The 23,197-nt window shown below is 46.1% G+C and overlaps 1 long non-coding RNA gene across 1 annotated transcript in view; it reads right to left on the bottom strand.

Moving 5' to 3' along the window:
• Window positions 1-15,576: 15,576 nt before the first annotated feature.
• Window positions 15,577-23,197, bottom strand: part of LOC138245942 (uncharacterized) — a 324,752-nt gene continuing 317,131 nt past the window's right edge. Inside the window, exon 3 of the long non-coding RNA XR_011194193.1 lies at window positions 15,577-16,630. This is a non-coding gene — a long non-coding RNA (uncharacterized lncRNA). The remainder of the gene's footprint in view (window positions 16,631-23,197) is intronic.

The following is a 23,197-nucleotide window of genomic DNA, read 5'->3' as shown; positions in this document are numbered from 1 at the left end:
AAAATATCTGTTTCACTTCCCTAGTCCTGATTCCACAAATAAATGGAGGGCCCACATTATCACTTGGTTATTTCGAAATCTGAGAAACGATGCACCTATAATTAAGGCTGCATGGGCAGCCGAAACGTGTCAGGATAAGAACCTTCATTTTGCTGGAGATTTGTTATAGCATTATAAGTGCCTCACAACACTGTAAACCCACCAGGAACACCTACAAATGCCACAACTGTCTGCCCTCCAGCTGCCCACAACATTTTTAAAAACTGCTTGGTTGTGCCCCTGCCACTTCTAGGGACATGAGCAAATTAATAATAAAATGTAAATAGCTTTTATTTTTCACTTCTTTTGTTTGAATATTTTTTTTGTGGGTTTCTCTGTGCCCACCCAGGACACCTTCATTGAAAGGTCATTGGTGGTTGTGGGGGGAGCCCTGGGGCCCTGCAGCACAGCCTTTCTTAATTTTAGGTGGGTGCCCCAGTGCCCATCTGGGACACCAACACTGCAGGGATCATTGGGGGCAACAGGGGGATCCCCAAGGCCTCCATGGCCACAGCTGGCTCCCCAACCACCACCATACTGGGTGCTGGCACATTCTTTTGCTCCTGCTCAGACAGAAGCAGTCATTTTTTTACTGGGCCAGACCAAAGTTAAGTTCCCTGCCTGTGGCAGTGTAGGCATGGTATGCCCACACTTTGTCCAGGCAGGGACCACATTCACCCAGAGCTGAACTTACCAGCACAGTGTGAAGTATCACTCCAACGGTAGATATCAGCAAGTGGAGTGGACCATACATCCCTTCCTCTTTTGGCCCAGGGGATAGGGTCACCGGTGCCCAAGAGTAGCTCAGAGATGGGGGCGCATGTTCCCCCCGTCTTATTATCTATACAAGCCCGGGGGATAGGGTCCCCTCCATCTCACTGAGGCATGTTCTTTCATAAAAAATATATATATTCACTTTAAAAAAAAAAAAGGTTACAGGGACGTTATAGTCAGGGTCACATTTTAATTGTACCAAACCATAGAAAGTCACCTGTTATAGTTATAGTTATTGCAAATAACTATAACACGTGCCCTAAGGTAACTAGAACTCTTGCCTCTGCCATGCACAGCGATCTGATCAATAATGTTACTGCAGATGTTACAGGGACATTATCAATGCCCCAGGGGGGTGGTGGTCCCTGGGGCTGCAGGGGGAAGGCAGGCGCCCCCCCACAGTTGATTTGGATATGTGCCCCAGGGAGTTGGTGGTCCCCAGGGTTGCGGAAGGCACGCGTCCCCCACACATTTGATTTGAATATGTGCCCCGAGGAGGTGGTGGTCCTCTGGGATATGGGGGGGCCAGAGGAGCCCTCACATTCAAAATATAAATGCCCCCAGTGTAGGAGGCTGGCCTGGCTTATAGAGGGTACCTGATGATACTTACCCCTTGTGCCAGGTCCAGTTATCCCTTATTAGTAGATTAGTAGTTTTCTAGCAGCTTAGGCTGAAAGAGGTAGCTATAGCACAGCAGCTTAGGCTGAACTAGGAGACATGCAAAGCTCCAACTATACCACTTATATCATATAGCACTATATCACTAGAATCATAATACTCAGAGTTACCAAAAATAAAGGTACTTTATTTTAGTGACAATATGCCAAAAATATCTCAGAGGATATACTCCCTTAGGAGGGAAGTAAAATACACAAAATATACACACAAACCAAAATCAGGTAAGTAAACAGTTAGAAAAGTAGTGCAAATACTGTCGAATGCAATGGGATGCAATAGACCTAGGGGCAACACAAACCATATACTAAGAAAGTGGAATGCAAACCACTTAGGGGCCCCAGGCTTAGTGTAGTGTGTAGAGGGTCGCTGGGAGTGTAAGAAAACACTAGGGGTGTCCAAGATACCTCACCCCAAGACCCTGAAAAGTAGGAGTAAAGTGACCCTACTTCCCCAGAAACACACTAAAGTCGTGATAGGAGATTCGGCAAAGACCACAATAGAGTGCAAAGCACTGAAGACGGATTCCTGGACCTGAGGACTTGTAATGGAAGGGGACCAAGTCCAAGAGTCACAAAAGTGTCCTTGGGGGGGCAGGAGCACACTAAACCCCAGATGAAGGTGCAAAATGGCTGCCTCTGGGTGGAAGAAGCTGAAGATTCTGCAACAACGGAAGATACCAGGAACTTCTCCTTTGCACAGAAGATGTCCCACGGAGTGCTGGAGGATGCAGAGGTGTTTCTTTGGAGAAAGACCGCAAACAAGCCTTGCTAGCTGCAAAGGTCCTGGTTGAAGAAAATGGGTGCTGCCTGGGCCCAGGAAGGACCAGGAGGTCTCCACTTGGAAGAGGAGACAGAGGCGGCCCTCAGCAACACAGAGAGCCCATGCAGGAGAAGGCAGCACCTGCAGAAGTACTTGAACATGGGTTCAAGAACACTGAGCATGGCGGTCGTCTCAACACTACAAAGGAGGGTCCCACAAAGCCGGTGGTCAACTCAGCGAGTTGAGCAATGCAGGACGGAGTGCTGGGGACCTGGGCTAGGTTGTGCACGAAAGATTCCTTGCAAAGGTGCACAGAAGCCCTAGCAGCTGCAGTTCACGCAGTACACAGGATTAGGGTCTGTCGAGGGGAGGCAAGGACCTACCTCCACCAAATTTGGACAGATGGACCACTGGACTGTCGGGTAATTTGGATCTGGTACCTGTGTTCCAGGAACCACGCTCGTCATAATGGGAGGGGACCCAGAGGACCGGTGAAGCTGAAGTTTGGTGCCTGAGTTAGTAGGGGGAAGATTCCGTCGACCCACAGGAGATTTCTTCTTGGATTCCAGGGCAGGGGGAAGGCAGACAGCCCCCAGAGCATGCACCACCAGGAAACAGTCGAGAAAGCCGGCAGGATTAGGCGCTACAATGTCACTGGTAGTCTTCTTGCTACTTTGTTGCAGTTTTGCAGGCGTCCTGGAGCAGTCAGCGGTCGATCCTTGGCAGCAGTCGAAGAGGGAGATGTAGAGCAACTCTGGTGAGCTCTTGCAAATCGTTATCTGAGGAAAAAGCCCACAGGAGAGACCCTGATAGCCCTCAGAAGAGGATTGGCCACCTGGAGAGGTAAGCACCTATCAGGAGCGGTCTCTGACGTCACCTGCTGGCACTAGCCACTCAGAGGCCTCCATTGTGCCCTCACACCTCTGGATTCAAGATGGCAGAGGTCTGGGACACACTGGAGGAGCTCTGGCCACCACCCTTGGGGTGGTGATGGACAGGGGAGTGGTCACTACCCTTTCCTTTGTCCAGTTTCGTGCCAGAGCAGGGTCTGGGGGCTCCCTGAACTAGTGTAGACTGGTTTATGCAAGTAGGGCACCATCTCTGCCCTTCAAAACACTTCCAGAGGCCTGGAGAGGCTGCTTCTCTCAGGCCCTTAACACCTATTTCCAAGGGGAGAGGTTGTAGCACCCTCTCTCAGAGGAAATCCTTTGTGCTGCCTTCATGGGACTGGGCTGCCCAGACACCAGGAGGGCAGCAGCGGTAGCTGCAGAGAAAACCCCAGAGAGCTGGTTTGGCAGTACCCGGGGTCCATGCTGGAGCCCCGGGGATGAATGGGATTGCACCCCAATACCAGATTTGGCATGGGGGGACAATTCCATGATCTTGGACATGTTACATGCCCATATTCGTTGTTACCATTGTGAAGCTACATATAGGTATTGACTTATATATGTAGAGCACACCTGTAATGGTGTCCCTGCACTCACAAAGTCCAGGGAAATCGCCCTGAACTATGTGGGGGCACATTGGCTAGTGGCAGGGTGCCCTCACACATAGAAACTTTGCACCTAACCTTCATTTAGTGAGGGTTAAACATATAAGTGACTTATACGTTTCTTAAGTGCAGTGTAAAATGGCTGTGAAATATCGTGGACGTTATTTCACTCAGGCTGCAGTGGCAGTCCTGTGTAAGATTTGTCTGAGCTGCCTATGGGTGGCAAAAGAAATGCTGCAGCCCATAGGGATCTCCTGGAACCCCAATACCCTGGGTAAGTAGCTACCATATACCAGGGTTTATAAGGGTGTTCCAGTGTGGCAATTAGAATTGGTGAAAATGGTTACTAGCCTGTAGTGACAATTTTAAAGGCAGAGAGAGCATAAGCACTGAGGTTCTGATTAGCAGAGCCTCAGTGACACAGTTAGTCACTACACAGGGACACACATTCAGGTCACAAACTATGAGCACTGGGGTCCTGGCTAGCAGGATCCCAGTGAGACAGCAAAAACAAACTGACATACAAGTAAAAATGGGAGTAACATGCCAGGCAAGATGGTACTTTCCTACACAACCCCCCCTCGAAACGAGGGACAATAAGGCTAACCTTGCCCAGATGAGTCTTCATTGTCTAAGTGGAAATATCTGGAGAGTCCATCTGCATTGGAGTGGGTACTCCCAGGTCTATGTTCCACTGTATAGTCCATTCCCTGTAGGGAGATGGACCACCTCAACAATTTAGGGTTTTCACCTTTCATTTGTTGAAGCCATAATAGAGGTCTGTGGTGAGTACCAAACAGGTATGGTCTCAACTTTTTCAGTGCCCAGACCACAGCAAAGGCCTCACTCTCTATGGCAGCCCAATGCTTTTCTCTAGGGGTCAACCTCCTGCTGATAAAAGCAACAGGTTGATCCGGGCCCTCCGTGTTAGGCTGTGATAGAACTGCCCCTAGCCCAAATACAGAAGCATCAGTCTGGACTATGAATTTCTTGGAGTAACAAGGGCTTTTTAGGACAGGTGCAGAGCACATGGCCTGTTTTAGTTCATCAAAGGCCTTTTGACAGCTAGCTGTCCACAATACCTTTTTAGGCATCTTTTTGCTGGTGAGGTCATTAAGAGGGGCTGCAATGGAGCCATACTTCTTGATGGCCTAGGAAGGCTCTCACCTGGGTTTGAGTTGTAGGGGGAGCCCATTCCATAACAGTCTAGATCTTCCCCTGCAGTGGTGCAATCTGTTCCCCACCTACCAGGTTGCCCAGATAAACCACTTTTCCCTGCCCTATCTGGCACTTTGAAGCCTTGATAGTGAGGCCTGCCTTTTGCAGGGCCTACAAAACGTGCTATCGGTGGACCAGGTGCTCATCCCAGGTGGAGCTAAAGATAGCTATATCATCTAGATGTGCTGCACTAAAAGCCTCTAACCCCTGCAGGACTGTGTTCACCAACCTCCGAAAAGTGGCAGGTGCATTTTTCAAACCAAAGGGCATAACAGTGAACTGATAGTGCCCTCCAATGGTGGAAAATGTTGTTTTGGGTTTAGCATCTTCTGACAACTTAATCTGCCAATACCCTGCAGTTAAGTCAAAAGTGCTTAGATACTTGGCAGAAGCCAGTGTATCTATTAGCTCATCTGCCTGAGTATAGGGCGAGCATTAGTTTTGGTTACTTGATTGAGACCTCTATAGTCAACACAAAACCTCATTTCCTTTTTACCATCTTTACTATGAGGTTTGGGGACAAGCACCACTGGACTAGCCGATGGGCTTTCAGAATGCTCAATCACTCCCAGATCCAACATTGTCTGTATCTCTTGTTTTATGCAATTTCTGACATGGTCAGGCTGCCTATAAATTTACTTTTGACAGGCAAGCTGTCTCCAGTGTTGATTGTGTGCTCACACCAGGTAGTTGTACCTGGGATTAGTGAGAAGAGGTAAGAGAATTGGCCTAGGAGATTTATACAGTTGTCCTTCTGCTCAGCAGTAAGGGAATCTGCAAGCACCACTCCCTCCACTAAATCATCAGCTTCAGTGGTGGAGAAGAGGTCAGGGAGAGGGTTACCCTCTTCTTCCTGACCCTTATCAGTTGCCATGAGCTGGGTTAAGTCAGCCCTGTTATAGTAAAGTTTCAGGCGACTGACATGGAGCACCCTAAGGGGACTCCTGGCAGTGCCCAGGTCTACCAAATAGGTGACCTCACCTTCCTTTTCAACAGTGAGATGGGGTCCACTCCATTTGTCCTGGAGTGCTCTTGGGGCCACAGGCTCCAATACCCACATCTTCTGTCCTAGGTGACACTGAGTCAGGACAGCCTTCTGGTCATGCCATTGCTTTTGGAGCTCTTGGCTGGCCTGAAGGTTTTTACTGGCCTTTTTCATGTACTCAGCCTTTCTGGATCTTAGGCCAAGTACATAGTCCACAACATCTTGGTTTGGAGCTTTTAATGGTTGTTTCCAACCCTCTTTCACAAGAGCAAGGGGACCTCTTACAGGGTGCCCAAAGAGAGGTTCAAAGGGGCTAAAGCCCACTCCTTTTTGGGGTACCTCCCTATAAGCAAAAAGGAGGCCTGGCAGCAGGACATCCCATCTCCTTCTGAGTTTTTCAGGGAGTCCCATGATTATACCTTTGATAGTTGTATTAAAACTCTCAACCAGACCATTTGTCTGTGGGTGATAAGGAGTAGTAAACTTGTAAGTTACACCACACTCCCTCCTTAGCTTTGAGGTATGCAGACATGAAGTTACTACCTCTGTCTGACACCACTTCCTTAGGGAAACCCACTCAGGAAAAGATTCCCAGGAGGGCTTTTGCCACTGCAGGAGCTGTAGTGGTCCTTAAGGGAATAGCTTCAGGATACCTAGTGGCATGGCCCACTACCACAAGGATGTGGTAAAAGCAGTTGGAGGGTCAAGGGGGCCAACTATGTCAATCCCTACCCTTTCAAAGGGTACCCCAACCACAGGTAGTGGAATTAAGGGGGCCTTAGGTGTGCCACCAGTCTTGCCACTAGCTTGGTAGGTCACACAGGAGCGACAAAACTCCTTAGTGTCCTCTGACATGTGAGGCCAGTGAAACAATGGAACACATCTGTCCCAAGTTTTACTCTGGCCCAAATGCCCAGCCAAAGGAATATCATGTGCCAAGGTCAGAAGAAACCCCCTATACTGCAAAGGGATGACCAATCTCCTGGCAGCTCCAGGTTTAGGGTCCCTTGACTCAGTGTAGAGGAGGTCATCTTCCCAATAGACTTTATGGCTATCAGTGATATCCCCATTCTGGTGTTTGACAGCTTGCTGTCTTAAACCCTCTAGTGTGGGACAGGTCTGCTGTGCTACACTCAGCTCTTCCCTAGCAGGCCCCCCTGCACCCAAAAGCTCAGCAGTGTCTACTCCCAGCTCATCTGGTGTAGAGTCTGCACAGGGAGAGGATTCCTCTTCCTCAAAAGGGGAATCTTCTGGAGAGGGAGGGATAGAGGGCAAGGATTTACCCTTTCTATCCCTAGCTTTTGGGAGCACTTGGTCCATTGTTCCAGGATCCAAACTTCCCTGTCCTCTTTGCTTCTGGGCCTGAGCCCTTGGGAGAGCAAAGCTATGCCCTTGAATGCCCAGCATTGCTGCATGAGCCTCCAACTCCACTTCAGCCCAAGCTGATGTCTCCAAATCATTGCCTAGTAGGCAGTCTACACATAAATCAGTGGCTACTACAACTTTTTTTGGACCAGTAACCCCCCCAGTTGAGATTCACAACAGCCATGGGGTGGCTAGGGGTGTTGTTATGAGCATCAGTCACTTGGTACTGCTGACCAAGTAGGTGTTGATGAGGGTGAACCAGTTTCTCAATCACTATAGTGACACTGGCTCCTGTATCCCTGTAGGCCTCAACCTCAACACCATTTATTAGGGAAAGTTGCTTGTACTTACTCATATTAAGGGGACAAGCAACGAGGTGGCTAAGTCATTACCACCATCAGAGACTAAAAAAGCCTCTGTGGTCTCCTTAACAAGGCCAACCCCAACTACACTACAAATGATGAGCCCAGATAAACATTTTGATTGGCTATTTGTAGTAGACTTCCCACCACCACTGCTATTACTAGGGGCACAAGAGGACGCAGTTGGGGTTGTTCTAGTGGGAGCCTTGGTGTTTTTCTTTGGGCAGGTGGAATCACTTGCCCAATGGCCTTTACTCTTACATAAATAACACCATGGCTTCTTTTGATTATTAGAAGAGGATTTGGACCCACCTCCCCCAGAGGATTTTTGTGGGCCTGATGAAGACTCAGAATGCTTTTTATCTTTGTCCCACCCTTGTCAGAAGACTTACCATCCTTCTTCTTGCCATTCTTGTCACCACCTGTACAAACTTTTCTGTTCACTCCTGTTCTGACCCATTTGCCTGCCTTCTTTCCCAATTCTTGGGGAGAGGTCACATCTGAGTCTACCAAGTACTGATGTAACAATTCAGACACACAATTATTCAAAATATGCTCTCTCAGGATAAGATTATATAGGCTTTCATAGTCAGTCACCTTACTGCCATGTAACCATCCCTCCAAGGCCTTCAGTGAACAGTCTACAAAGTCTGTCCAGTCTTGAGAGGACTCTTTTCTGGTATCTCTGAACTTTATCCTGTATTGTTCAGTGGTTAAGCCAAATCCATCTAAGAGTGCATCTTTCAAAACTTTGTAGTTATTGGCATCACTTTCTCTGACAGTAAGGAGCCTATCCCTACCCTTACCAGAGAATGATAACCACAAGATAGCAGCCCACTGCTTTAGAGGGACCAACTGTACCATACAGGCCCTCTCAAGTGCAGGAAGCCACTTGTTGATGTCATCCCCCTCCTTGAAAGGGGGGACAATCTTGTGCAGGTTCCTGGAATCTCGTTCTCTTACAGGATTGCTATCAAGAACACTGATGCTGCCACCATGGGGAACTAACCCCAACATCTGTATCTCCCTCTCTACATGTAGAGACTCCCTGTCTAAGACCAACTGCTCTTGTTTCAGCTTCAGTCTGGCCTCTTCCAACCTCAGCTTTCTGAGTTCCCTGTCTAGGGTGTTATCCTCAGGCTGGGAGGCTTGGGAATTCTGAGACACAGAGGTAATGTGGGAATTGGCAGAAGTGGACCTGTCTCTAACTGGCTGGACTCTAGTTACCTGGCCTTTTGGAGTGAAAGGTGCCCTGCTGATGTGTGACCCCCTCCCACTACCACCTTCACTAGATGGTTTGTCAGCTGACAGGTCTTTGGATGAACCCCCCTCAGAGTCTTCAGGGCCCTCCCCTGATTCTTGCTGGGTACCCTCCTCCTCTACCTCCTGATCCTGGGATGGGCCAGACTGGTTCTGGTCACTTTCTTGGAGAAGGCTAAGGAGAAGATCTTTGGTAGGGTTCTTACCAATGCTTAAACATCTTTCTATGCACAGACCCCTCAAACTTTTAAAGTTTAAACTAGCATAGGTTGCCTGGACAACTGTGGGAGTGAGCTCTACTGCAGACATAGTTGTAAGAAAGAGTTTAAGGTAGAGAGAAAAATGTTTTTAGAAACTTTTAAAGAAAAGAGAAAAACTTTTCAAACTTTTATAAACTTTTTAGAAACTTTTTGGAAAGTTTTTAGAAAGAGAGTTAAACTGTTTGGGTTATCTGTGTATATTTTTATGTATTTGGAATATGTTTTTCTTTTGAAAAGCACCAATTGCAAAGTGGTAAAGCAGTTACAAATACTTATCCCACTGCTGCCACCAATGTAGGAGGCTGGCCTGGCTTATACTGGGTACCTGATGGTACTTACACAGTGTGCCAGGTCCAGTTATCCTTTATTAGAAGATTAGTAGTGTTCTAGCAGCTTAGGCTGATAGAGGTAGGACGGAGTGCTGGGGGCATGGGCTAGGCTGTGCATGAAGGATTCCTTGCAAAAGTGCACAGAAGCCCTAGCAGCTGCAGTTCACGCAGTACATAGGATTACTGTCTGGCGTGGGGAGGCAAGGACTTACCTCCTCCAAATTTGGACAGCTGGACCACTGGACTGTCGGGGTCACTTGGATCCACCACCTGTGTTCCAGGGACCACGCTCGTCACGATGAGAGGGGACCCAGAGGACCGGTGAAGCTGAGGTTTGTTGCCTATGTTAGCAAGGGGAAGATTCCATCGACCCACTGGAGATTTCTTCTTGGCTTCCAGGGTAGGGTGAAGGCAGACAGGCCCCAGAGCATGCACCACCAGGAAACAGTCGAGAAAGCCGGCAGGATTAGGAGCTACAATGTCGCTGGTAGTCTTCTTGCTACTTTGTTGCAGTTTTGCAGGTGTCCTGGAGCAGTCAGCGGTTGATCCATGGCAGAAGTCAAAGAGGGAGATGCAGAGGAGCTCTGATGAGCTCTCGCAAATCGTTATCTGAGGAAAAGCCCACAGGAGAGACCTCAGAGGAGGATTGGCCACCTACAGAGGTAAGCACCTATCAGGAGGGGTCTCTGACATCACCTGCTGGCACTGGCCACTCAGAGGCCTCCATTGTCGCCGCATACCTCTGGATTCACGATGGCAGAGGTCTGGGACACACTGGAGGAGCTCTGGGCACCACCTCTCATGTGGTGATGGACAGGGGAGTGGTCACTCCCCTTTCCCTTGTCCAGTTTCACACCAGAGCAGGGGCTGTGGGTTCCCTGAACCAGTGTAGACTGGTTTATGCAAGTAGGGCACCATCTGTGCTCTTCAAAGCATTTCCAGAGGCCTGGAGAGGTTACTCCTCTCAGGCCCTTAACACCTATTTCCTAAGGGAGAGGGTGTAACACCCTCTCTCAGAGGAAATCCTTTGTTCTGCCTTCCTGGGACTGGGCTGCCCAGACACCAGGAGGGCAGAAGTCTGTCTGTGGGTTGGCAGCAGCTGTAGCTGCAGAGAAAACCCCAGTGAGCTGGTTTGGCAACACCCGGGGTCCATGCTGGAGCCCCGGGGATGTATGGTATTGGCATCCCAATATCAGATTTGGCATGGGGGGACAATTCCATGATCTTAGACATGTTACATGGCCATATTTGGAGTTACCATTGTGAAGCTACATATAAGTATTGACCTATATGTAGTGCATGCATGTAATGGTTTCCCCCGCACTCACAAAGTCTGGGGAAATCGCCCTGAACTATGTGGGGGAACCTTGGCTAGTGCCAGGGTGCCCTCACACTTAGTAACTTTGCACCTAACCTTCACTCAGTGAGGGTTAGACATATAGGTGACTTATAAGTTACTTAAGTGCAGTGTAAAATGGCTGTGAAATAACGTGGATGTTATTTCACTCAGGCTGCAGTGTCAGTCCTGTGTAAGATTTGTCTGAGCTCCCTATGGGTGGTGAAAGAAATGCTGCAGCCCATAGGGATCTCCTGGAACCCCAATACCCTGGGTACCTAGGTATCATATACCAGAGGATTATAAGAGTGTTCCAGTGTGCCAATTAGAATTGGTGAAAATGGTCAGTAGCCTTAAGTGACAATTTTAAAGGCAGAGAGAGCATAAGCACTGAGGTTCTGATTAGCAGAGCCTCAGTGACACACTTAGTCACTACACAGGGACACACATTCAGGCCACAAACTATGAGCACTGGGGTCCTGGCTAGCAGTATCCCAGTGAGACAGGCAAAAACAAACAGACATACAAGTAAAAATGGGAGTAACATGCCAGGCAAGATGGTACTTTCCTACACCCGGGTCCTGGTCCACCCGGGGACTCTGTTTAAACAAGCGTGGGTGCTTGTTTTTTTGTTTTGCTTTTGGTGGATCCACTGCGACTCCCACCAAAATTGATTTTAAAAATGCTTTTTTGTCCGGGGGGCGGAGGAGGAGTCCCTAGCACCAGAGCTAAGGGGTTAAGTGTGTCCCTACCCTGGCCCCTTTTCTTGTTTTTTTTACATATTTTTCAGGACTCAGCTGAAGCTGAGTCCCAACATGGCTGCCAACACTTCCTTGTTGAAGTGTTGGCAGCCATTCAGACCTCAGCACAAGATCGGGAGAGGTTGCGAATCCTTCGCTTCCCTATATATACGAATTTGTATTTTCTTTAATTTCTCTAAAGCTACTGAATGGATTTACACCAAATAACTGCCAAATTTGGTGAAATTCCGCCTAGTGTTTTGGGCGCTATTGCTGTTCAAAATCCCTATGGCAAAATGAATGGGGAAAATGTGTTTTGGGACCCCCACCCTTTTTATGGATCACTCCGACACTTTCCAGACAGATGCTGAAGTGAACACCATATTTTCTTTGAAAATTTTGTGAAGATTCATCAAATGGTGCCAAAGGTATTAGCAAAACAAAAAACGCTTTTTCTATAGAAATTAGGTCCTAACTATAACGACCTAGTGGCGACTGCCATTAGGTTTTTTACATATACATATATATATATATATATATATACAAAAAAAGAGAATAGAGAAGTCTGGGTAGTTCCCAAGTTTAGGTGGAGAGCAGCTCTAGTAAGGAGCACCCTGCAACACCAGCGACACTCTAGATTTGCTCACCTCAAATGTCTGTTTATCTAGCAAAGTTTTTAAGCATTGGATCAGCACAGTGATATCCACGCCGAGCTAGATAGTGACAAAGTCTTTTGCCATTTGTACAGCAAAGTCTTTAAGCATAGGTTTGACACAGTGTCAACCTTGCCGAGCTGTAAAATGACAAAAGCCATTTACCACTCCAGGCACAGTATTACAGCTTTGGACTGGTAAAATACCATCCAAGCCAACCTGGAATGAGTAAAAGCAACCCCTGACACGTGTTTCGCTCTCATTAGAGCTCATCAGAGAGGTTTAGCTTTGTCCAGACACAAGGGAGCACCCAGTATAAGTCAAAACAAATCCCTTTCAGGGTTAGAGTGCCGCATAAATTATGCAAAAAAAGAGAATAGAGAACTCTGGGTAGTTCCCAAGTTTAGGTGGAGAGCAGCTCTAGTAAGGAGCACCCTGCAACACCAGCGACACTCTAGATTTGCTCACCTCAAATGTCTGTTTATCTAGCAAAGTTTTTAAGCATTGGATCAGCACAGTGCTATCCACGCCGAGCTAGATAGTGACAAAGTCTTTTGCCATTTGTACAGCAAAGTCTTTAAGCATAGGTTTGACACAGTGTCAACCTTGCCGAGCTGTAAAATGACAAAAGCCATTTACCACTCCAGGGACAGTATTACAGCTTTGGACTGGTAAAATACCATCCAAGCCAACCTGGAATGAGTAAAAGCAACCCCTGACACGTGTTTCGCTCTCATTAGAGCTCATCAGAGAGGTTTAGCTTTGTCCAGACACAAGGGAGCACCCAGTATAAGTCAAAACAAATCCCTTTCAGGGTCAGAGTGCCGCATAAATTATGCAAAAAAAGAGAATAGAGAACTCTGGGTAGTTCCCAAGTTTAGGTGGAGAGCAGCTCTAGTAAGGAGCACCCTGCAACACCAGCGACACTCTAGATTTGCTCACCTCAAATGTCTGTTTATCTAGCAAAGTTTTTAAGCATTGGATCAGCACAGTGCTATCCACGCCGAGCTAGATAGTGACAAAGTCTTTTGCCATTTGTACAGCAAAGTCTTTATATATATATATATATATTATACAATGAAGAAAATAATCAAACTTGCGGCACTCCAAAACAACTTGAATATTTACATCAGGCTGTTACAGTCTTTTAATGAAAACAATTTGTCAACTTGCAATGGCTACACGTTTCAACTGTTGTGGTGTTCTTCATCAGCCCAGATCATAACAGGGGCCCCTTTTCCCTTAGAAAATATACCCTATGTTTCCCTAAACATAGAAAACAGATCGTTGTACAAAGGAAATACAATGGAAACCCAACCCAAAATTCTTAGTAAATCAAAATCCTATATACAGTATAATACAAATATCTAAAACAATCATCATATACATTTTTATAAATTTCAAAATGTTGTTTCCAAAGTACAATTCTGAGGTAAAATGTTTGCTTTTTTAAATTTTTAAACAAAAATAAAATACAAAAATATATATAAAAATATAACCAACTGCCTGACACAATGGTCACCACCATTTCTGGCCAAGTGGCCGTTTTTTAAGACATCTGACCTTCATAATGTTTACTGGATATACTCCATCACGTTAAAACCTTGTTTATGACTATTCTCAGGAGTTTGGGCCATCAAACAAAAGCAAGTCATCAATAATCCAAAAAAAACCTCACCAACTAACCTAACATTGACATGATCCCATCTATGATTCCACTGGAGATCGATCATGACACTATTCACATAATATGAGGATTACCTTATATACGACATAAAGCTCCTCATCCTTATTTAATCCCCACGGATGTCTGCTGTTGAGTCGCATTATGTACTCTGATTCCATTCATCTCAGGATCCGTTTCCCTATCACCTCCTCTCGGGGTTAGCTGTACCCTGTCAATCCCCAAAAAATGAAATTTCTTCAATTTTCCATGATGCACCACATTACAGTGGCGGGCTACCGGAGAAGAGACATCATTGTTTTTGATGGCTCGCCAATGTTCCAAAATACGTTTCTTCATAGGAAAAATTGTACTTACCAGATATCAAAGCCCACATGGGCAGGTAATCACATAAATAGCAAAATCAGAATTACAATACAACATTTTTTTAATCCTGACTTCCTGTCCCGTGGAGAGTGAGTTCAAATTTTTGACAGTCAAAAAACCTGTGGCACCTTGCTTTTATATGTTGCCGAAAATTCACGGGGAAAGGACAAATCCCCCTGACAGACCGATAGTGTCGGCAAGAGATAGCTTATTAGAGAACACTTCAACGTACCTTGACTATTTCCTATGTCCCTATGTACTCAGCCTGGTATCATATTGTACAGACAACGTGGACTTTATTACTAAGATACAAAACATCCCATCTATCAAAACCCTATGCACATGCCCATCTACCCACATATTTCACCACAACCCTCCATTTTTCCACATTTCCTGGACAGCATCACAATCTTAATCCATCATCCATTGATTGTTATAACAAAGGATAGATGGGGAAATATACATATGTGCACAAGGTGCACTTACCTGTTCCTCTGGTACACCACAGAGCAATCTAAACATGGGTAAGACCTCCTCCACCACCTTATCAAGCTCCTCTTGAGAGAATGCAGGGTGCCTATCACCTGTAGGTAGTAGGTGGGCCCAATGGTGCCATGTGTGTGGTTTTGTGTCTCTGGCACATGTCATCCTGTGCAATCAATACCCTCAACCACCTTAATGGCTTGTTTTTAGTAATACCTTATTTGTATGTAGCTGTCACTGTGTTTCCTCATTTCAGGCCACTGTGCACGTGTATCAAGACTGACATAGGTGAGTAGCATGCCTACTAATACCTGTCAATGGTAAGTGGATGGTTCCACGACTGGGGGTATTTGTACATTCCTCTGTCTGTATAATGGGGTATGGTAATTAGGGAGGTATGGTATGGGTATTTAATAAGGCGTTAGCTGATGATTCAGTGTACCAATCTGTTTGCTCATTCGGATAGTGAAAGACTGACATGTCTCTTACGTCTGTGCTCTGTGGGATGCTAGTTATTCACACCTATGCAGAGTCATTAAAGTGAGCAGCAGTACTTTACTGTGTGATCATTTGCATTTTCCCATCCTATATGTAGGAAAGTGCAATGATAGTGATAATAAAGTTGTCCAACAGTATCATCAAATGCAAAATGTACCCTGAATAAACAGTACATGTGAGATGGGACTTAAAAAAGTTGGTGCTTGTGTGCATATCTTTTATGTGCAAGAGGTATTACAGTTAACAGTTACATGTAGCTGAAAAATAACTCTCACACATGATCTGTGGTTTAGTAGTGTTTAATAAGGAGTGCACATTCATATGTGGGAATTGGAGCAAAACAAATGCTTATAAACATTGAAAGGTTCAATCATGGTGGATGAAATCATCAGGGTAACTGCAATAACAATTGGAGTCTCAAGTCCAGTGTTCTTGTCCCATTGGAAAATGGAGATTGTTTGTAGAACAGTCAACAGGGTCCATCAGTGACAAACCAGGGAAACCAATCAGTAAAGATTCACTTCCTGGCAGTGGTTGAAGTCTCGGTACCTGCTCCTCCAGGATGTTTAGGTAGTTGTCCATGTTTGCAGGGGGATTCATCAGGTACAGGGGCAGGAGTGTCTGAAGCACGTCCTTCCCCTGGCAGGGCCTCCATTCCACCGGCTGCCACAGATGTTGAAGGGGAAGATGTCAGATTGCTAGTGGTAGGGGCCAGCTGTTGTGGACATAACCTACTCAGGTGGTATTCATGTGTCTCAGCACCCCTGCACTGGAGCCAAATAGGCATTTTGGGCCTTCCACTGCTGTATCACTTCTTGGCGGTTGTCCTTCTGCAGCTACTTGATCTTCCCCATCATGGTAAGTACCTTGCCCATCACGCCTTGGGATTTTTGGTAAGCTCCCAAGACTTGTGAGATGGTGTCCTGGCCAGTTGTGTCCCTAAGAGCCTCCATCCTCAGGCCCACACCATCCCTCCCACGCACCCTACCCCACGTGCCTATGCTCCTGGTACTGTTTGCCCACTCCCACTGGTTCCAGATCCATCATTGTCTGGGTGTACGACTGGTGACTCAGGTACCTGTACTGGGGGGTACATGATGGTTGACACTGCCCTTGGAACATAGGATTGGTGGCGAATGATTGCCTGAGATGTTGTAGCAACAGGGCTGGGAAGAGTTGATGTAGGCAGGGTGAGGCTGACAGTTGTTGACTGACAGGTGTCCCAGATGGGCCAGAGTCATCCTCAATGTCCACATATCCAAGGGTGATTTCCTAACTGAGGGCTTCATCCAGAGGGGAAGTGGCTGTCACAGGTGTCCTTTCCATTGCCACAATAGCTAGGTTAGCTGTAGGAGAAGTGGAACACACAGTTACTGTAAATTATGTAACAAGTAACATCAAACTTTGAATGGTAGACATGCTATGTGACATGCACACAAAGGCCCTTCCTTATTACGACCCTAGCTGTCTTCAGACCACTAAGGTTGCAGTGGCAGTCTGACTGCCACATTATGACTGTGGCGGTTGCACTGCCAGTTTTCCCTCCACTGGCGGGACCGGTGGGACTGGTGGGACTGGTGGTCCTAATCCACCAAGGCAGCACTGCAAGCAGCATCGACCTGGGGGTTATGACCCTCCTCTCCACCAGCTTTTACATGGCTGGAGGAAACAGGGTGCACGGGGCCCCAAGGACAGTCATGTCGTGCTTTTCACTGTCTGCATTGCATTGCATAGCAGACAGTGAAAAGCACGACGGGTGCTGTTGCACCTTACGCACTGCAACATTGCTGACGGCTCAATTATGAGCCAACGTCAATGTTGTGGGCTGTTCCCCACTGGTTCAGGGGGCAGAAACTTTGTTTCCACCCGAGTTGTAATGGGGACACGGGAAGGAGACCGCAGTGGCAGCAATCTGACTGCTGGAGTTTGTGAGGCACCCTTTTCCACCCACCAAACCTGTAATGATCCCCATGGCCTTTACTTGATCCCTTGATATGACATTGACACCTCCTTCCAAATCTGGCTTAGACCTATATGGGAAACAGAGGTTACCTATATCATACACCTTGCTAAAAGATATTGGAGTATCTTGGTGGTTGGATGTCTGTTCATAGACTCATATCTTGTCTACTAAATGTATTTACATTTTAAAGTTCTCTCCAAGTTAAGTATATGTCATCATAGAGTCAACTCACAGCTGCACAATGTACAATGGAAACAGAGCTGGACAACAGTATGTGAGTAAGCATTATACCTGGGCTTCTGTATGGGTGTACTCCAAGTACATCCAGCTTCCTCCATGTGTGTGTGCCTCCCAGGTGAGTACATACATTGTTTGAATGGAGATTTAAAGACAAGTTTAGCAGGGAACACAGCTGTACCTGTGTGTTGGACGGTATTGTACTAGCGGATGCCCATAGCATTGCTGTCAGTTCCATAGACTGTACAAATGTGGAGCATTCAGGTGTGTTGAACTGCTTGTTAGTTCAGGGCAATTTTCTTTGTGGTACACTGTTCTGGTTTCCTTTATGGTGGAACAGTGCCTGCTCGGAATTGAATCAGTCCCTGTACTACTCATGCCATACACAGACACTGGGGTCCAAGGTGAGTTTAGTTGACATGTGGGATGGCAGAGAGGGGTATTTTGGCAATTGGACACAGGGGTGGTAAGAGGTTTGGCAGTTAAAATGTGAAAAGGTGATCAGTTTGTTAGTTCAAGGCAATTTTATTGGTGGTACACTGTTCTGGTTTCCTTTATGGTGGAACAGTGCCTGCTCGGAATTGTAGTGCTATCAGCCCCTGTACTACTCATGCCATACACAGACACTGGGGTCCAAGGTAAGTTTAGTTGACATGTGGGATGGCAGAGAGGGGTATTTTGACAATTGGACACAGGGGTGGTAAGTGGTTTGGCAGTTAAAATGTGAAAAGGTGATCAGTGATCATGCAAAACAAAAGTTTAGGGTGACATCATAGGTGTTGTGATTTACCAGACTCCACTCTGAGTTATCCCTGTCAAGCCCTCAGGATGCAGGATGCCCAAGACCTTCTCCTCCCATGATGTGAACTGTGGGGGAGGGAGTAGGGAGCCTACCACCACTGTTGCTGACCACCATGGAATGCACCTTCCCCCTGAGGTCGTTCCACCTCTTCCTGATGTCCTCCCTTGTGTGTAGATAATTGCCTATAGAATTGACCCTGTTGACTATTCTTTGCCACATCTTTATTTTCCCGGTGATGGATGTTTGCTGGACTTGTGTTACCAAAAGGTGCGGCTCTACTTTGAGTATTTCATCCACCATGACCCTCAATTCATCATCTGTGACATGGTAGTGGTGGACAAGGCGGTAAGAATGTTAAAAAAGGGAACTAAAATTGGTGATGAAGTGTGGGTGCTATGATGTGAGTGGATGACCAGTGGTGTCTAATGTGTGGGTACTTATTGTTGTGTTGAGTGTGTTGTGCAGGTGTGTGATGTGTGCTATGTGAAGCGTGTAGGGGTGACTAATCTACGGACACTGATTTGCGTGCAGCTTTTTTTCAGCTGTGTATTGCGTTCTGGTTGACATGGACTGTGGGGTGTGAAGGGGTGTGTTTTATAGTGCAGTGTGTAGGTGTGTTAGTTGTGTGGATGTGTGTCATGTGTAGGGTTTTTTAACTATCCAATGCAGTGTGGTCTATTACTGTGGTGATTGCCGTGGTTCGCACCGCCATTGGTTTACTACCATGAAAGAACTGCTATCGGGATTTGTGGATCGTAATAGCTTCTGTGTTTTTTTGGCAGGCTAGAGTTGCTTATGGTGGCAATACCTCTTTCCGCCTTTCAGAGTCCTGGCAGTGTCGGGATTGTGGCTGTCTTTTGGTGGACTTGGTTGTGTAACTTAAATTACGGCGGTCTGTATGACCGCCCACAAGGTGGTCTTTCTAGTGGCCACCACTGTGGCGGTCTTACCGTCAGACCGCAAAACTCGTAATAAGGCTCTAAGTCTAGATGTACCTTTCTGAATACCTTCTAATATGATTAGCTTATACCAAACTGTCACATTCATTGGATGATAACATCAGTGATGTCATCAACGCCATCATTGAACATGTCATGAGTGATGTAATATGGAGGTCGTACGCAGTGGAGGCCTAATTATGCATAGCGGAGTAAACTATAGCTGAAAAAATTCAGTGTTTTTTTGTGTAAACCTCATGTTAAGAATAGCATTTTTACCTACCATATAGGGAAACCTACTAAATACAGACATTTATGAAAAATAGACACCCTGGGGGGTCCAGGGAGTTGTGGCTTGTGTGGATTCTCCAAAGTTTTCTTATCCAGAATACCCTGCAAAGGTAAAACGTTGAATAAAAACTCTATTATTCCTTGCATTTCTGTCACACAAACTACAGGGGAATGCAGGAATCCACAAAATACCTACCGCCCATCATCTCCCCACTTGTCCTGATAAAAACGAAAGCTTGTGGCTGCCCTCAGAGTCCAGAATTTTGCAGCACCGAAATGTGAGGAAAGAGTGTTTTTTAGCCCAATTATGAGGTTTGCAAAGGATTCTGGGCAACAGACCCCAATGACAGCTCCACAAGTCACCCCATCCTGGATTTCCTTAGGTGTCTACTTTCTAAAAATGTACAGGTTTGGTAGGCTTCCCTAGGTGTCGGCTGAGCTAGAGGCCAAAATCCAAAGCTAGGCACTTTGCAAAAAACACATCTGGTTTCATTGGAAAGATTTGATGTGTCCATGTTGTGTTTTGGGGCATTTCCTGTCATGGGCCCTATGCCTACCCATACAAGTGAGGTACCATTTTTATCAGGAGACTTGTGGGGGTGCTGTGTGGAAGGAAGTTTGTGGCTCCCTCAGATCCCAGAACTTTCCAGCACCAGAATATCGGGAAAACTTGTTTTTTTGTCAAATTTTGAGGTTTGAATAGGATTCTGGGTGGCAGCACTCAGTGTGAGCCCCATAAGTCACCCCATCCTGGATTCCCATAGGCGTCCACTTTCAGAAAATGTATAGATTTGATCGGTTTCCCTAGGTGCCGGCTGAGCTAGAGGCCAAAATCCACAGCTAGGCACTTTGCAAAAACCACATCCGTTTTCATTGGAAAAAATGTGATGTGTCCACATTGTGTTTTGGGGCATTTCCTGTATCTGGCACTAGGCCTACCCACACAAGTAGGGAACCATTTTTATTGAGAAACTTAGGGGAATGCTGGGAGGAAGGAAGTTTGTGGCTCCCCTCAGATTCCAGAACTTTGCAGCTCCGAAATATGAGGAAAAAGTGTTTTTTAACCCAATTTTGAGGTTTGCAAAGGATTCTGGGTAGCAGAACTCAATGAGAGCCACACAAGTCACCCCATCCTGGAGATCCTTAGGTGTCTACTTTCCAAAAATGTACAGGTTTAGTAGGTTTCCCTAGGTGCCGGCTGAGCTAGAGGGCAAAATCCAAAGCTAGGCTCTTAGCAAAAAACACTTCTGTTTTCATTGGGAAAATGTGATGTGTCCATGTTGCGTTTTGGGGCACTTCCTGTCGCGGGAACTAGGCCTATCCACACCAGTGAGCTACAGTTTTTATTGGGAGACATGGGAGAACACAGAATAGAAGAAAAAGTGTTATTGCCAATTGTCTTTCTCTACATTTTTGCCTTCCAAATGTAAGTCAGTGTGGAAGGAAGAAGTATTTTGAGAAATGCCCTGTAATTCACATGCTAGTATGGGGACCCTTGAATTCAGAGATGTGCAAATAACCACTGTCTCTAAGCTCCTTATCTTGTGCCCATTACAGAAATACATAGGTTTCCTTGATACCTATTTTTCACTCTTTATATTTTACCAGATGAATTGCTGAATACCCTGTATTCAATGAAAACCCATTACAAGGTGCAGCCTATTTACTGGCTCTGAGGGGCTTGGGTTCTTGATGAACCTACATAACCTACATATCCCCATAATCAGAAGGGTCCAGTAGAAGTAATGGTATATTGCTTTCAATATTATATTCACAGTTGGAAAAAGTTATGGAAGAAAACGTAGACAGAAATGGCAATTTTTTTCAACTTCATTTCAATATTTTACTTTCACTAGGAAGATCTACACAATAACCCCTTGCTGAATTCAGAATGTTGTCTACTTTTCAGAAATGTTTATCTGTCTGGGATCCAGCATTGGTTCCACACCCATTTCTGTCACTAACTGGAAGGGGGCAGAAAGCAAAAAAATAGTAAAAATGGGGTATGTCCCACTAAAATGCCAAAATTGTTTTGAAAAATGTGTTTTTCTGATTCAGGTCTGTCTGTTCCTGAAAGCTGAGAAGATGGTGATTTTATTACTGCAAAACCTTAGTTGATGCCATTTGCAGGGAAAACACAGATGCTTTCTTCTGAGGCACTTTTTCCCATTTTTCCCCCCAAAAAACAAAAACTAATTTTAGCTGTATTATGGTTAATGTTTTGGTCTGCTCCAGGGGAACCTGCAAACTCTGAATACCTTTACAATGCCCAGAATGTTGTAAAAAATGCTCATGTGGACTAAATGTTATTGGGGCCCAAGCGCGAACTGCCCCAAATAGCCTTTTGCTGCTATGCTGCTATTCCCCCGCTCCAACTAACCACAACAGTGCTGAGCCCTCTGTTGGCTATTTGGCATACTTTGCGCTTAGGCCTACATAGCTTTTGTGCACATAACTTATCCACGCCAAATTTATGTCCTTTTTTTCCAACATCCTGGGGATTCTAAAGATGACCAGGGTTTTTGCATTCCTCTGAAGGGGAGTGAGAAAATAGGCAAAATATAGCAACGTTTTTAGGGGCATATTTAAGAGCCCTAAGGGCCACAGTAGCATCACTTTTCTTGACACTCCAGTGGCGCTAATCACTGCTTTATATTTACAAGGAGGTGTAACGCCACTTTTTGTGGTGTAACTGGCATATTTCAGAGCCCCTAGGGCAATGAAAGTGTCACTTTTTGTGATGCTCCGGTGGCGCTAACTTTTTGTGGCGTTATGCCTTCTTGTAAATATGGGCCCCTCCAATGCAGTTTTCTGGGTCAGAGGGGCGTGCAACGGGTGTTGCTGTGGGTGTTCCATCGCAACACCCATTGCTTTTGACGCTGTCCTAGATTTATGAGGTATAGTAAATCTGTGCCAGCGCCAAAACCTAACACCACCCTAGGGGTGGCGTTAGCATGGCAAAACGAGGAGTAATGGTTTTATTCCTCCTTGTTTTTTGCTTTTTCTATTTGTGCTGCATTCTGCAGCACACATAGAAGAAGCAAAATGCCATTAAAAATTGTCTACGTGCAGCAAGGTGTTCCCAATGAAAATAACTGTTGAAAAAAAAATATATTTAAAAGGACTAGAAAAAAAAGGGCATTTGCAACATTTACATCTGTATTTTTTGTAACGATGGAAGATTGACAAAAACAATATTGCTATTGCCTCCATATGGCCCCCAAGGTCAGCAGTAGGCCTAAATTTGCCTAAAATCTTTTGGGGGGATCCAAAAGCCATTGCCCAAGGGGCAGCTCCCCCTCCCTGGTTTCAAGTGGAGTGGATTCCTGCTTGGGGATCGCCCTCCTGTGGTCCTGTTTCCAATTATACCACTCCTATCTGCCTTGTGCTCAGGGGGCTGAGATAGCCTCACAACTACGAGCACCGAGGCAGTGAAAGTGAATTAAGATTCCCTAGCACCCAAGGATGTTTTTGGCTTTTCAGTGAAATGTCGATCAGCTAGCACGGCGCACTGGTGCTTACACCAAAGGGTTTTCCTGTTCTGTGTGTACGGACAGCTGGGAACCGTCCTACGCACACAAGCACTGTGCCGTGAGATGGCTCCCAGCCATCCAATGCACCGAACCAGCTAGAAGTGTGAGGTAGATGTTAATCTGCATAGATTCCAACCTGTGAGGGTCCT

Source organism: Pleurodeles waltl, chromosome 7 (genome assembly GCF_031143425.1).
Source record: "Pleurodeles waltl isolate 20211129_DDA chromosome 7, aPleWal1.hap1.20221129, whole genome shotgun sequence".
In the NCBI taxonomy this organism is placed as follows: domain Eukaryota; kingdom Metazoa; phylum Chordata; class Amphibia; order Caudata; family Salamandridae; genus Pleurodeles; species Pleurodeles waltl.
The sequence above is the reverse complement of the archived record's forward strand: the minus strand, read 5'-3'. Positions and strand labels throughout refer to the sequence as shown.